The sequence below is a fragment of the Pogoniulus pusillus genome, chromosome 18 (assembly GCF_015220805.1).
Source record: "Pogoniulus pusillus isolate bPogPus1 chromosome 18, bPogPus1.pri, whole genome shotgun sequence".
Lineage (NCBI taxonomy): Eukaryota > Metazoa > Chordata > Aves > Piciformes > Lybiidae > Pogoniulus > Pogoniulus pusillus.
Window position 1 is genome coordinate 6,692,525 of NC_087281.1, and position 14,269 is coordinate 6,706,793.

Genomic DNA, 14,269 nt, shown 5'->3' on the forward strand with positions numbered 1-14,269 from the left:
GCCAGGGACTTGCCATCGAGAAACAGAAAGTAGGTGAACGGTCCCTGTGCTGAGGAAGCATTTGCCTGAAGATGGCAGCCAGTGTGCAGTAAGACAATTTTCAGGCAGTTCAGGAGCACTTGGGAACAACTAAGTGATAGAAAGAAATGCCATATGCCCAGTAATACATACCTGTGCCATAATGAAGTTGGATACAACAAGAAGATTTGGGATTTGAGTGCCCTTCACTCAGCTTCTGCAGCTCTCAACGTTGTTGGCTCTGCAACTGTGGCGAGATCTGACAGAAGTGACATAGTGAGTTGTGACTTGTCTTTCAGACACGAAGGGGAAAATACCTAGCAGCACAGGAATGTGAGCCATGAATGTAGATTTACTGTCAGACCATCTTTATGCAACCAGCCAACCAGCAGTAGAACAAGGGGACACAGTCTCAAGTTGTGCCGGGCAAAGTCTAGGCTGGATGTTAGGAGGAAGTTGTTGGCAGAGAGAGAGATTGGCATTGGAATGGGCTGCCCAGGGAGGTGGTGGAGTCACCATCCCTGGAGGTCTTCAAGAAGAGAATGGCTGAGGCACTTGGTGCCATGGTCTAGTTGACTGACTAGGGCTGGGTGCTAGGTTGGACTGGATGACCTTGGAGGTCTCTTCCAACCTGGTTGATTCTATGATTCTATGTGCTCCAGGAACGTCCTGTTAATTAGTTGTCATCTGATCCATAGGTCCCTGCTTGAGGTGCTGCTATAGTTAGTGCTCCCTTTCAGGATTCTGCAACATGCTGAAAATATCTCTGTTGATAACTGCTGAAGGAGGTGAAAGGCCTAAAAGATTCTCCTGGTTTGCTTTTCCTGTGTGGACATTCTTAAATTTACTTGTAGAGAGGAAAGTGAGCTCAAATCCTGTTGTCTTTCAGATCACCCTTTAGGTTGCTCCTGTTTAAAGACAATCAGCCTTACAGTGCTTTGGGCAGCTTCTGTGGATGCTGGGCTTCTTCAGCATAGCTTTTGGAGAAAACTGAGAACACTAAATTTACTATGAGTTTTGTTTCCAGTAGGTATGTGTCCCCACCTTCATCTCACGTGGTCCTTTCCTCTGGGACAAACTGACTTGAAGTTGCTACTGATAGCAGTAATGGCTGATAAACTGGGATAAAGAGCACAGACAGCTCTCAAGGTGCAGACTGAAAATGTGCTTTATGTGAGCCTCTTTCTTCACACTGATAAAGGAAAGGTAAAAGAAAATGGATGTGGAGTTTAATGCTCTTCTACTTTCAGTTTCTGGCTTTTAAACACATATTTTTCATTAGTGAATGCTGTACTATTTCACAGAGTCACAGAATAATAGGGGTTGGAAGGGACTTCTGGAGATCATGTAATCCAAACCCCTGTGAGAGCAGGCTCACCTAGAGCAGGTTGCACAGGGTGCTGTGCAGAAGGGTTTTGAACTACTCCAGAGATGATGACTCCACCACCTCTCTGGGCAGTGTGTTCCAGTGCTTTACCACCCTCCTCATGTTTAGATGGAACTTCATATGTTCAAATTTGTGCCTGTTTGCCCTTGTCACCAGTTATCTGCACAGTTAAAACAGTGCTGAAGTCCTAGTTTGCCAGATGCTGGGCAGTGGGTGCCAGACTGTTCATAGCATAATGAAGCCAAGATGCTTTGAATGGGCAGAGCAGACTACTGAAAAGAAAGAAGCATGAATGGAGAAAGTAGCCATGGGAACAGATGTATGATTGCCAGCCAGGAGCAGATGTAACTGAATGGCTTTGAATGGTTTGTAGTACTTTACATGCAAATATCACCTCCCTAATATGCCTTACTCGCTCTCCCCCTGGATGTCAGTGTCTAACACTTTGGGTGGATACTCAAAAGATGGTTTGAGAGAGTTAAATATTATAAATGGGTTACCTCTGGGAGACTTTTTACATCTCTTTTCACAAATCCTTATTGACAGAAGGGTGTTCTCTAAGTGTAGAGACTTTGATTGATGCTCAGTTCATGCTCTGTCAGCATTATACAGCTTTGAACAGCAGCTGCTGGTTGTATTTGAGGCTTGAAGGAGGGGAGAGGAGTGGTGTTAGAACTGGACTGGGAACTGCTGAGGAAAGCAATCATTTCTAAATCACTCTTTCTAAATGTGATGGCTTTGCATTAGAGACACTAACTCTTTCTGAAACATCTCTGTGCCTTTTCTCCCTTTTGTAATACTAACCCATTTCTGAGACCTGTTTGTCAGCGCTTTTGCAGCCTTTGGCAGCTTCCCAGCCAGAACAGATTCCCTGCCAACAGACTCCCCTCGCAGCTTCTTTTATAAAGGGCTGGTTGCTTTGATGGATGGTGAGGCTAAAGAGAAAGAAGGAACAAAGAATTATTTTGTTGAAATAAAAATCTCCCTCCCTTGCTTCTGAAAGATTCATTTGAAATAGTCCAAGCTTTGCAAGTCTTTATTATGAGGGAGCCTGAGAAGAGGAGGCTCAGGAGTGACCTCATTGCTGTCTACAACAACCCGAAGGGAGGCTATAGCCAGGTGGGGTTGGGCTCTTCTGCCAGGCAACCAGCAACAGAACAAGGAGGGACAGTCTCAAGCAGTGCCGGGGAGGTCTAGGCTGGATGTTAGGAGGAAGTTCTTCGAAGAGAGAGCAATTAGCATTGAAATGGGCTGCCCAGGGAGGTGGTGGAGTCGCCATCCCTAGAGGTGTTCAAAGAAAAGCCTGGATGAGGCACTTAGTGCCATGGTCTAGTTGACTGGCTAGGGCTGGGTGCTAGGTTGGACTGGATGATCTTGGAGGTCTCTTCCAACCTAGTTGATTCTATGAGATTCTGTGTTATGCACTGTGTGTAATCCTGAGGATGGGAGGTGCAAACATTAAGGCAAGAAAGGCTAGGAAAAGAAAAGAAAAAACAAATTAAAATCTTAGACTATGAGAGAAAGATATGGTGAGTGGTGGAGAGGACAATAATCAGAGAGAGAGAAATGGAACAGGAAAAGGAAAGAAAGGAAAGCTCAGCGGATCCCTTACTGCTTCCTCCTGGATTACAGAGGGACTATACTGGTGGCATCATAGTTTCCCTTGTACCAAAGCTTCCAGCTCCTCTGGTTTGTTACCCGTACTGCATGCATTAGTGTACATACACTTCAGCTGGGCTGCTGGTTTTACCCTCAGCCTCCTTCGGTTTGTCTCTAGTACTGTTGTGTTTAACCCCTCCCCCTTGCAGTCTAGTTTAAAGCCCTTTCAACAAGCCTTGCCAGCTCATGTGCCAGCATGAGCAGGGAAGGCAGGTGTTTGGTCTGTACTGTGCCTCAGCTTAGCCTCCCTCCCCTCCATGTGCTCTGACTGTAATGATATTTTCCTAGCTCGCAGGGGTAAGGCTGGGTAAATAGACTGCAGCGGGGACCTTGTTTACTACTGGAATTGGTGCCATAGTAGAGCCAAAAATAGGTGGGAAAGCATACATAGAGCAGCAGTGAAGCATCACTAACCTTGTGTGATGGAGTGCAGGCTAGCACACAAGGAATGCATTGTGGGGAGGGAGCGGGGAAGTCCTGGCCGAGCATAGCAGGGTCACTGCCAGTTTTGCTTGTCAAAGCATTGCCTTAGGCAGTACTGCTCAAACAGGGCAAGTTTTGTCTGACTTTACCCCTTGTATGCAAACTTCTGGGTCCTGTTTAGGGTCATAAACCCATGCCTTCAGACATATTGGTGATCAGAAGGAAGTTATTCGTGGTCTGGAGCTAAAACTGGAACGGGAGAAAGGGCCAAGTCTTGCAAAGCACAGACCAGCAGGTCTGGACTGTCACAGAGGTGTGCCTTGATGCTGAGTCTGTAAACAGTAGCTCAAACTGTTGGGAGTACAGTTACTCCTTAGGCTGAATTACACCTGTCATAAATAACAGCCATAAACTTGGTTCATGCAAGTTAAGGCTTTTAATAGAGTTGCAGGAATCAAGCAATGTACAGGCCTGGGTGTGCAGGGAGGCTCTGCTCTGCCCTAACCCTTTGCCTTCAGTGTTCTCTTTTTATATCCTATTCTGTTACATATTCATTACTAATTCTAAGAAAAGGTTGGGTTTGCCTTATCAGTTTTAGGAATGGGAGGTGTTTCTTCCACGCATGTCTCTTTTTATCCAGTGGTCCCTCTGGTAGTCTTCAGTGATGAAGTAAGGGGTCTTCCTCAAGTGTCCTTCCCATGGACTTCAAAGTCCTTTGTATTCCTCTGTTTGCTCATGCAAAAAAAGGTGGTGCAAGGAGGAATGCATTTCCATTCAAATCCCCCTTTCCTCCCTTTGCTTATGTAAAAAGGCTGTCTCTTCCACGTGCCTCCCTTCTTCACCAACCTTTACTTATTACTCTTATCTTAAGCCTATTGCATACCTTTGCGGTGGTGGTGCAAGCAGGAATGCAGTTCTATTCAAAATCCCCCTTCCTCCCTGTCTGTGACCTTGTTGAGGTGCTGGAGCATGTCCAGAGAAGGGCAACAAAGCTGGTGAAGGGCCTGGAACACAAACCCTATGAGGAGAGGCTGAGGGAGCTGGGGGTGTTTAGCCTGGAGAAAAGGAGGCTCAGGGCTGACCTCATTGCTGTCTACAACTACCTGAAGGGAGGCTGTAGCCAGGTGGGGGTTGGTCTCTTCTGCCAGGCAACCAGCAACAGAACAAGGGGACACAGTCTCAAGTTGTGCTGGGGGAAGTCTAGGCTGGATGTTAGGAGGAAGTTGTTCACAGAGAGAGTGATTGGCATTGGAATGGGCTGCCCAGGGAGGTGGTGGAGGCACCGTCCCTGGAGGTGTTGAAGCAAAGCCTGGATGAGGCACTTAGTGCCATGGTCTGGTTGACTGGCTAGGGCTGGGTGTTAGGTTGGACTGGATGATCTTGGAGGTCTCTTCCAGCCTGGTTGATTCTATGATTCTATGACCTCTTGCCAAGGATTGATCGGATCAAACATATTTCTCACACACCTCTCATGCCAACTTCCACACAGAAATTGCATGCAGAGGGTAGTGATTTCCAGAGAAAAAGCAACACGTGATTTCACCTGGTTGTATGAAAGATAGCACAGGCTGACTGAGGCACATTGAAGCGTGTGCTCTCACCTCTTTCATGGGCTGCACATTAGTCCAGCCGCACCTCACAGTGGCATTTGCATTAAATGTCACTTCCTGCAAAGCAAATCACTTGGACTTAGAATTTAAAAATACTTTTCAGTTACTGAACTGTACTTGCTAGGGAGAGACAGAGCAATGTTTTAGAAGGGGCAGAGACTCTTAACTCTTCCAAGAAGGCAGTTATATCTGAAATGTGTATTCTCAGAAGCACAGTGTATGCAAGATCCCAACCTTATTTGCTTTGTGCTGCTAACTACCTCTGGAACTGGTGACACTGCTCTCAGAAGTGAGGTAAGTTAATTTGCTTCTTAAACGTTGTGAGTAGAACACAAAACGTCCACAAAATGTCCTCTATTTGTGTCACACTTCAGTGGCAGTTGTATGGTCTTCTGTAGAGAGTTTTTTTGGTTATTAAAGTGTCCATCAAGACTGTTCAGGGCTTGGCATGATAGGCTGTATAGCTGTATGTGCTACTGTGCATGTAATTGTAAATGAAGCTGTCTCTGGTATGGCTTACAGATTCCATTTAAATTGCCAGTGTTAATGTTCCACTTACATTAGAGAATTGTGCTTCCTAAAACTGTTCACAAATCCTGAATTTCCTCATGCCTTGCATTAGAGGATGATCAGAGAGATTGCCTGTGTTTGTCTCCCACAGACACAACCAGTAGTGGCAGGATGTTAGAATCATTCATTCTGAAACCAGTAGAGGTCCCCACATTAACAGTCACAAGTGAACTTGCCTTAAGTTGGGCTGACCTCATCCTGAATGTCACTATTAATTTACCCTATCAAGTTATGGAATGGGTCTAATGCGGAACTGATCACAGCAGAGGCATTTCATTAATGCTGTCATAGAATCATAGAATCAACCAGGTTGGAAGAGACCTCCAAACTCATCCATCCCAACCTAGCTCCCAGGCCTAGCCAGTCAACCAGACCATGGCACTAAGTGCCCCATCCAGTCTTTGCTTCAATGCCTCCAGGGACGGTGCCTCCACCACCTCCCTGGGCAGCCCATTCCAATGCCAATCACTCTCTCTGGCAACAACTTCCTCCTAACATCCAGCCTAGACTTTCCCTGCCACAACTTGAGATTGTGTCGTCTTGTTCTGTTGCTGGTTGCTTGGAGAGGAGACCAACCCCACCTGGCTACAGCCTCCCTTCAGGTAGTTGTAGAGAGCAATGAGGTCAGCCCTGAGCCTCCTCTGCTGCAGGCTGCACACCCCCAGCTCCCTCAGCCTCTCCTCACAGGGCTGTGCTCCAGGCCTCTCACCAGCTTTGTTGCCCTTATCTGAACACGTTCCAGAATCTCAACATGTGTCTTCCTTCTTTTGCTTGGAGGTCTTCTACCAGACACTGCAGTGCTGAGGAATCTGCAGTGGTTCCTGGAGGGCACCCATGGTGTGAGTGGTGACTGCTGAAGGTGAGCTCCTCTGCCAACACCCAGGCAGCTCAGGTTAGGATTTCACTGACTCTTATGCCGTAATTAGAAGGGAAGGCAATGTCTGTGTTGTTAAAGAGTATTTGAATGTGTGATGGAGTCTGAAAAGGAGAATGTGTTCTGGAGTGAGGTGGCAAAAAAGGAAAATCAGAGAGGAGAGATGGGGAATTGGAACAAAAGGAATATGGAGAAGCAGGAAAGCATGGGAGAATGGAGAAGATGAGCAGGCAGTCAGTAAATGGTTGGAGCTGCTTGCTGCCAAGCAGTTCACAGAAGATGCCATTGTGGAAGATAAACTTGTTTCTGGGAGGCCTGAATTTGCTGCCATCCCCTGGGCTGTGCACTGCTGTTGTCAGCTTGTGTCATCTTGTTATCACCATATTTTCAGGAGAGTTTGATACAAATGTAATGAACAGTCTGGAAACAAAACCTTTCCTTATGCTATCTACTAGCGAAAGAAGCTCATCAATGAAAGGGTCATAGTAATTCAAGCCCTTGCTGTCTGAAGGGAAGACTGACATTTTCAGAGGTCAGTGACCTGCAGTTCACTGTCACAAAATGATGTGGTTTTGAAGGAGATGAGGATTTAGCATCATCTGAAGCATTTTGTGCCACCGCTGCAAGGATGCTGGAACAGCTGGACCATCATTTGCATGTGGAGTCTGTTCAGAGGCTTATCACACAGTTTTGCTGGACAGTTAGCTCCCTGGACCTTCTCTAATAGGAAAAATTTCTCAGCAGAAACCAGACAGGGCAGTGCTGTATGATATATTCAGACTGTTAAATGGTTAACAGAAGAGCTCCTTTTGTGATTCAGCCATGCCAGTAGCATAATGCCAGCTTCTGTCCTCAACTGACACTTTGGTGCTGCTTGAAAGGAACCGCTGGGGAAATATGCTTTCACAGATTGTTAGTTGTACAGCTACATCCCTCAGAGCCTTGCATAATAAGGCATTGGATGAGAAGAAGAAGCATCCGAGTGCTGGTCACATACCAGCTCTGTTTTTGCTGTCAGCGCAGCTTCAAAGTCATCTGACACCGAATGGGAGGCAAAGCTACTCAGAGGTCAGCTCAATTAACAACGGGGCTAGGACAGGACCCCTGCCTGGTTTTGCAGATAAAACCCTGATGAGCAACTGGGTTCTTAAGATTCAAAAATCCAGTGACAAACAGCAAAAGCAGGACCCTTTCTGTGTGTGTACCTGGTGGCAAAGCATGTTGTTGTACTGATTGATACCCGCCTGAACATGAGCCAGCAGTGTGCCCAGGTGGCCAAGAGAGCCAGTGGCATCCTGGCCTGCATCAGGAATGGTGTGGTCAGCAGGAGCAGGGAGGTCATTCTGCCCCTGTACTCTGCACTGGTTAGACCACACCTTGAGTCCTGTGTTCAGTTCTGGGCCCCCCAGTTTAGGAAGGACATTGAGATGCTTGAGCGTGTCCAGAGAAGGGCGACGAGGCTGGGGAGAGGCCTTGAGCACAGCCCTATGAGGAGAGGCTGAGGGAGCTGGGATTGGTTAGCCTGGAGAAGAGGAGGCTCAGGGGTGACCTTATTGCTGTCTACAACTACCTGAGGGGTGGTTGTGGCCAGGAGGAGGTTGCTCTCTTCTCTCAGGTGGCCAGCACCAGAACGAGAGGACACAGCCTCAGGCTGCGCCAGGGGAGATTTAGGCTGGAGGTGAGGAGAAAGTTCTTCCCTGAGAGAGTCATTGGACACTGGAATGGGCTGCCCGGGGAGGTGGTGGAGTCGCCGTCCCTGGGGCTGTTCAAGGCAGGATTGGACGTGGCACTTGGTGCCATGGTCTGGCCTTGAGCTCTGTGGTAAAGGGTTGGACTTGATGATCTGTGAGGTCTCTTCCAACCCTTATGGTACTGTGATACTCTGATACTGTGATACTGTGCATCATGACAGATTACCTACCTCACAGTTGGCAGGGGCAAATCCATAGCAGAGAGAAAGCAGCATATAGATCCTAATTATTTTTTAATTTTGGTGTGAAATCATGCTGAAAAGCAAACTGTTGCAGTCAAGAGTGAAAAATGAGCTTACTTATCTTTGTGGACACGGGAGGTGCTCCAGCATTGATTAGCTGCAATGGCCTGCAGTGCACCAGTTGCAAGGTAAGATGTGATTGATAGCTGGTGAGAAGATACTTGGTCTTGGGGCAGCACCTTGGCAATCTATAAAGGAGCCTCGACTATACATTCAGAGCTGTCCCAAACTGAACTGAACTCATTAAACTGCACTAAACAGAGATTGTGGATTCTGTGGTTGCTAGAAGATATCTGGGAACACCGTGGAGGACAGGAGCCTGTTTTGTTGCTGTATTTGTCGCACTGCGAGGTGAGGTTAAGGATGCTGGCAGAATGCCTGGAGCTCTGACTTTACTCAGTCATGGAGTACATAGTTTTTGGAAAGATATGTTCATAAATAAACATTTTTAAGCAAAATGGCCTCTGTGGAGTCTGAGCCTCCTCTTCCTCGTACCAATGGCTACAGACATATATTTGTGGTGTGACGACATGAGATCCTCCAGATCTTTCACACAGCACCGATTATTGTTTCCCTGTGTGAACTTTTCCTCTGATGTCAGGGGCCATGTTCCCATTTTAGAAGGAATGAGATAATTTTAATGTACTTTTTTTTCCAGTCAGAAAGTAGGTCTTTTCAAATGGCTGTCACGGCCTGAGCTTTTATATTGTTTTAATGGGACAAGGAAGGGAAGAGTTTCACAGTGGGATGCAGAAAGATTTTGCCTGTGTAATTAGTCAGAGCTCTTAAAATTATTATATCTAAACTCTATATGCTTAAATCAGAATCACAGAATCACAAAACATCTCAGGTTGGAAGGCACCTCCAGAGATCATCAAGTCCAACCGCCCTGCCAAAGCAGGATCCCCTAGGGTAGTCCACACAGGAATGCATCCAGGTGAGGTCTCTTCCAACCTTGGTGATACTGTGAGTTTTGAAAGTCTCCAGAGAAGGAGACTCCACAACCTCTCTGGGCTTCAAAAATGCTTGTATCTCCTTCCAGCTTCTGCATGAAAACTGCTAGCCCTGAACTCCAGGCATCATTGTGACCATCTTCAGGAACCTCATGCTTTGGAGAAATAAATTTGTGGTGAGGCCCTTTCCTGTATCTTATAACCTCCAATGCTCACCTTGTATCTGCAATTTTAGGCCAAAAAATGCTCAGCCTCAAAATTGCTCCTATCAGCTTCCAGCTCCTGCAAGTAAAGTGCTAGCCCCGAGCTCCAGGCATCATTCTGATGGTCTCCAGGAGCCTTACAGTTTGTAAAAGGAGACTTGGAGATAGGCTTCTTTGTTTTGCCCATAACTCGAATGGTCACTATATATCTGTGATTTTGGCCCAAAAAGCTCTTGGCCTCAGAAATTCCTGTATGTGCTTCCAGCTCCTCCAAGGAAAGTACTGGCCTTGAACTCATGGCATCATTATGACCTTCTCCAGGAACCTCACTCTCTCAAAACAGAGATTTGGAGCTAGGACTCTTTATTTACCTTATAACCTTGAGTGCTCACTTTAAATCTGCAATTTTTAGCCAAAAAAATGGTTGGACTCAAAAATGCTTATATCTGCTTTCAGCTCCTGCGAGGAAAGTGCTAGCCCTGAACACCAGGCATCATCCTGAGTGTCTCCAAGAACCTCACACTTTGGGATAAGAGATTTGGAGCTAGGCTGCTTCGTGTCACTCATAACCTTGAGTGCCTGCCCCCTATCTGCAAAGTTTGGCCAAAAAAACGGATTGGCCTCAGAATTGCTTCTATCTGCTTCCAGCTCCTGCAAGGAAAGTACCAGCCCAGAACTCCAGGTATCATTCTGACTATCTCCAGGAACCTTATACTTTGAGAAAAGAAATTTGGTGCTAGGCCCTTTCCTGTATCTTATAACATCAAAATGGTCACCTTCTATCTGTCATTTTTGACCAAAAAATTGATTGGCTTCAAAAATGTTTTTATGTCTGCTTCTAGCTCCTGCAAGGAAACTGCTAGTGCTGAACTCTAGGCATCATTCTGACCTTCTGCAGGATCTCACTGGAGGCTAACTGGGATATTTTAATGGAAAAAATTAGATTACAGCCTGTGAAAAGGAAACAGTGGTGATGTCTGCTTCACTCATAGGCTTGCTGATATGTATATAAACAAAATGTATATACATGAGCCAGCAGTGTGCCCAGGTGGCCAAGAGAGCCAGTGGCATCCTGGCCTGCATCAGGAATGGTGTGGTCAGCAGGAGCAGGGAGGTCATTCTGCCCCTGTACTCTGCACTGGTTAGACCACACCTTGAGTACTGTGTTCAGTTCTGGGCCTCCCAGTTTAGGAGGGACATTGAGATGCTTGAGCGTGTCCAGAGAAGGGCAACGAGGCTGGGGAGAGGCCTTGAGCACAGCCCTACAAGGAGAGGCTGAGGGAGCTGGGATTGGTTAGCCTGGAGAAGAGGAGGCTCAGGGGTGACCTTATTGCTGTCTACACCTCCCTGAGGGGAGGTTGTGGCCAGGAGGAGGTTGCTCTCTTCTCTCAGGTGGCCAGTGCCAGAACGAGAGGACACAGCCTCAGGCTGCACCAGGGGAAATTTAGGCTGGAGGTGAGGAGAAAGTTCTTCACTGAGAGAGTCATTGGACACTGGAATGGGCTGCCCGGGGAGGTGGTGGAGTCGCTGTCCCTGGGGCTGTTCAAGGCAGGATTGGACGTGGCACTTGGTGCCATGGTCTGGCCTTGAGCTCTGTGGTAAAGGGTTGGACTTGATGGTCTGTGAGGTCTCTTCCAACCTTGGTGATACTGTGATACTGTGATACTGTAACACAAGTATAGATAGGACAGTGTGTGTGTGTCTCTGTCGGAGTCTGTGTTTCTCCCTTGACTGCTTCTCTATTACTGATCTTTCTGCTTGTAACCCCCCTTGCTGATCCTCCAAACTCACCTTGCACATGAGGCAAACTCTGGGATAAGGTAGAGGGGTGGAAAGAAGGTGGCAGGGTGGTTGGGAGCCCCTCCTGAGCACTCTGATTTCTGGGAGGGCTGTGGTTTTTTGTTTAAACCGTAGATGGCAGAACTGAACCGAGCCAAACTAACCGAGCCAAGCCGAGCTGCTCCCCGGGCCCGGGGGGCAGGAGCTGCGCCCCGCCAGTGCTCAGTGCTGCCGCCTGGTGTTTAATTGCCGGCAGTGCAGTGGTGCAGCGGTGTGTGCTGCCCGTCGATCCTCGGTGCTGTTACCTCGGCTAAGTGCCCTGAAAGTTGAAATGCCTGAAAATTCTTGGGGGGGTCGGCGGGAGAGGAGCGGGAGAGAGATTAAAGCTTATTTAAACTCGTAGCTATTAATGTGAGGAGTGAGACAGAAATCGCTCCGGGTTTATAGGGATATTAGAATTTTGTATTAATTTATCGTTAAAAGAGGATTTGAACATAGAAAGCTCCTATCTGCTCCGTTCCAAAAAGGCTTTCGGAAGCCCGAAAGCCCTGCTGCGGTGGGGCCGGCGCCTTCCTAGCGAGCTGACGCTTGCACTTCCTTGCTGCGAGCCTGAGGCTCGTTGCTATCGCATGGCGGCACCTTGCTGGAGTCCCCGCCCAGACGCTGTATGGCGGCAGGTTGCTATGGCGTCGCCGCCCCGATAGGCACGCGCTGCGGAGGCGGGGTGGCGTCGATACGAGTCCAGACGAAGGGCTGCGAGCTGAAAGCAGCCGAGATTGGCAGAGGCTTTCCGGACGAAGCCGAACCTCCCCGATCTCTAAAAGGGGGTTGGGGTCTCTAAAGTGGTCTGTGCGCATCTGGAGGTCTCGCCGGGAGCTCGCTTGGGGGTCCTCGGGAGGGTCTCGAAGGAGAAATGGTGACAGCAGCCGAAGCGCCGCGGCAAGAGCCGAAGAGCTCTTGTTCCCTCTCGTTGCAGCTCCACCTCTCACGTAAGCGCGCACCCTTCGCTAGCGAGCTGCAGTGGCGAGAATCAAACACATGGTGGCATTACTGAGCAGCAGTGGCAACTCGCGCATGCGTTGTATAGCCGCGCGTTGCTATGGAGGTAGCTCCGCCTCACACGGAATGACGTAATCTCGCACAGGTCGCTAGCGAGCGCCAGTGCCGACAATTGAACGCATGGTGGCAGCAGTGAGCCCTGGCTGGGCGGCACAAGCCGCCAGGAAACTGCAGTGCCGACAATTAAACAGAGGGTGGCAGCACTGTGCACGGACTCCGCGCAGGCATTCTCTAGCCGTGCGTTGCTATGGAGTCGGCGCATGCGTCCTGCAGCGCCTCATCGATGCGTGCGCTGCGGGGGGGCCCCGGACTGACAGGTGCGGACGGAAGGCTCCGTTTGGAGCCGAGGGTTGGGTGTCCCTTGCCAGTACTCCGAGTGTGTCCCCAGTGCCATCCCAGTCCCTCGCTGTGCTCTCAATATGTCTCCAGTGTCCTCCCAGTAACTCCAAATTCTATTCCTGGTGTTCCTAATGCCCTTCCAGTTCTCTTAGTGCTCCCAGTAACCCCAAAATCTCCTTCCCAGTGCTCCCAGGGCCTTCTCAGAGCCACCACTGCTCCCAGTAACTCCAAAATTTCATCCGAGTGCTCCCACTAACACTGCCTTCATTTTCTGTCGCTTCTAATGCTCCCTGTATGGCTCCAGTGTCCTCCCAGTGCCCCAAGCAACCCCCAAATTCCCTTTCCGTTCCTCCTACTTAGCCCTGTGTCATCCCAGTCCCTCCCAGTACTCTCAGTCACTCCACATTCCCTTCCTAGAGCTCCCACTGGTCCAGCAAGCCCTTTCATTGCTCTGTTGAGGCAGGATGGGTTGTAAAACACAAACGTGCTGAACAGAACAAACAGCAGTAGGGTTTGAGTTCGTTCAGTGCCTTCCTGAAACACCTGGCAGCTCTTGCTGAGCTCCAGCTGAGCTGCTGAGGCCAGAAGTGCTGCCACTGATTCCGTCTCACTTGGAGTTTGCACCTGTCTGAACGGCAGAGGTTCTGCTCCTTTAGTGCATTTCTGTGCTGGTTGCTTCTCCCTGAGCGTTCCCATTCCCAAGTGGCAGCTTTCCAGAGGAAAAGGGGGCAAGGGATGGAAACTACAGCTCAGGAAGTTCCACTTCAGTGTGAGGAAGAACTTCTTAGCTGCAAGGGTGACAGAGCACTGGCACAGGCTGCCCAGAGAGGTTGTGGAGTCTCCTCTGGAGAAGGAGACTGGGGTCTGTGATCAAACTTAGAGCAGGTTGTATGCTCAACTTCCCATCCTGTAGTAAGTAGAGTCCTGATGAAGCTTCCTGCCTGAGTCATTAAGCTCAGTCTGTGGTTTCTCTCCCCTGCAGAACTCTTCTCCCTGGGTGCTCTACAACATGACCTCTTTCTGCTGGAGAATAAAGAAGGAGCCACACCAAGAAGCAGAATGTGCCATGTGTGCCCTTCCTTTCTCCTCAAGGTAGGAGTTGCTACTAAAGGTTTCTTTTCGGACTGCTTTCTTACTTGGCCTAATTAGCAAACAGGGTTATATTGCTCAGACTGTATCCCAAGGTGTAATCCATGCTCCTTGTGCTTAGTCTTTATATGTAAGCCTGTTATGGAACAGTTTAGGTTAGGCAGTTTTCTGTTACCTTACCTATTTCATATGTATCTGATCATAGAATCACTAAGGTTGGAGATGCCCTCTAGGATCATCCAGTCCAACCTTCTCCCCAATCCCACCATGGCCATCAAACCATGTCACACAGTGCCATGGCCACAGTCAACAC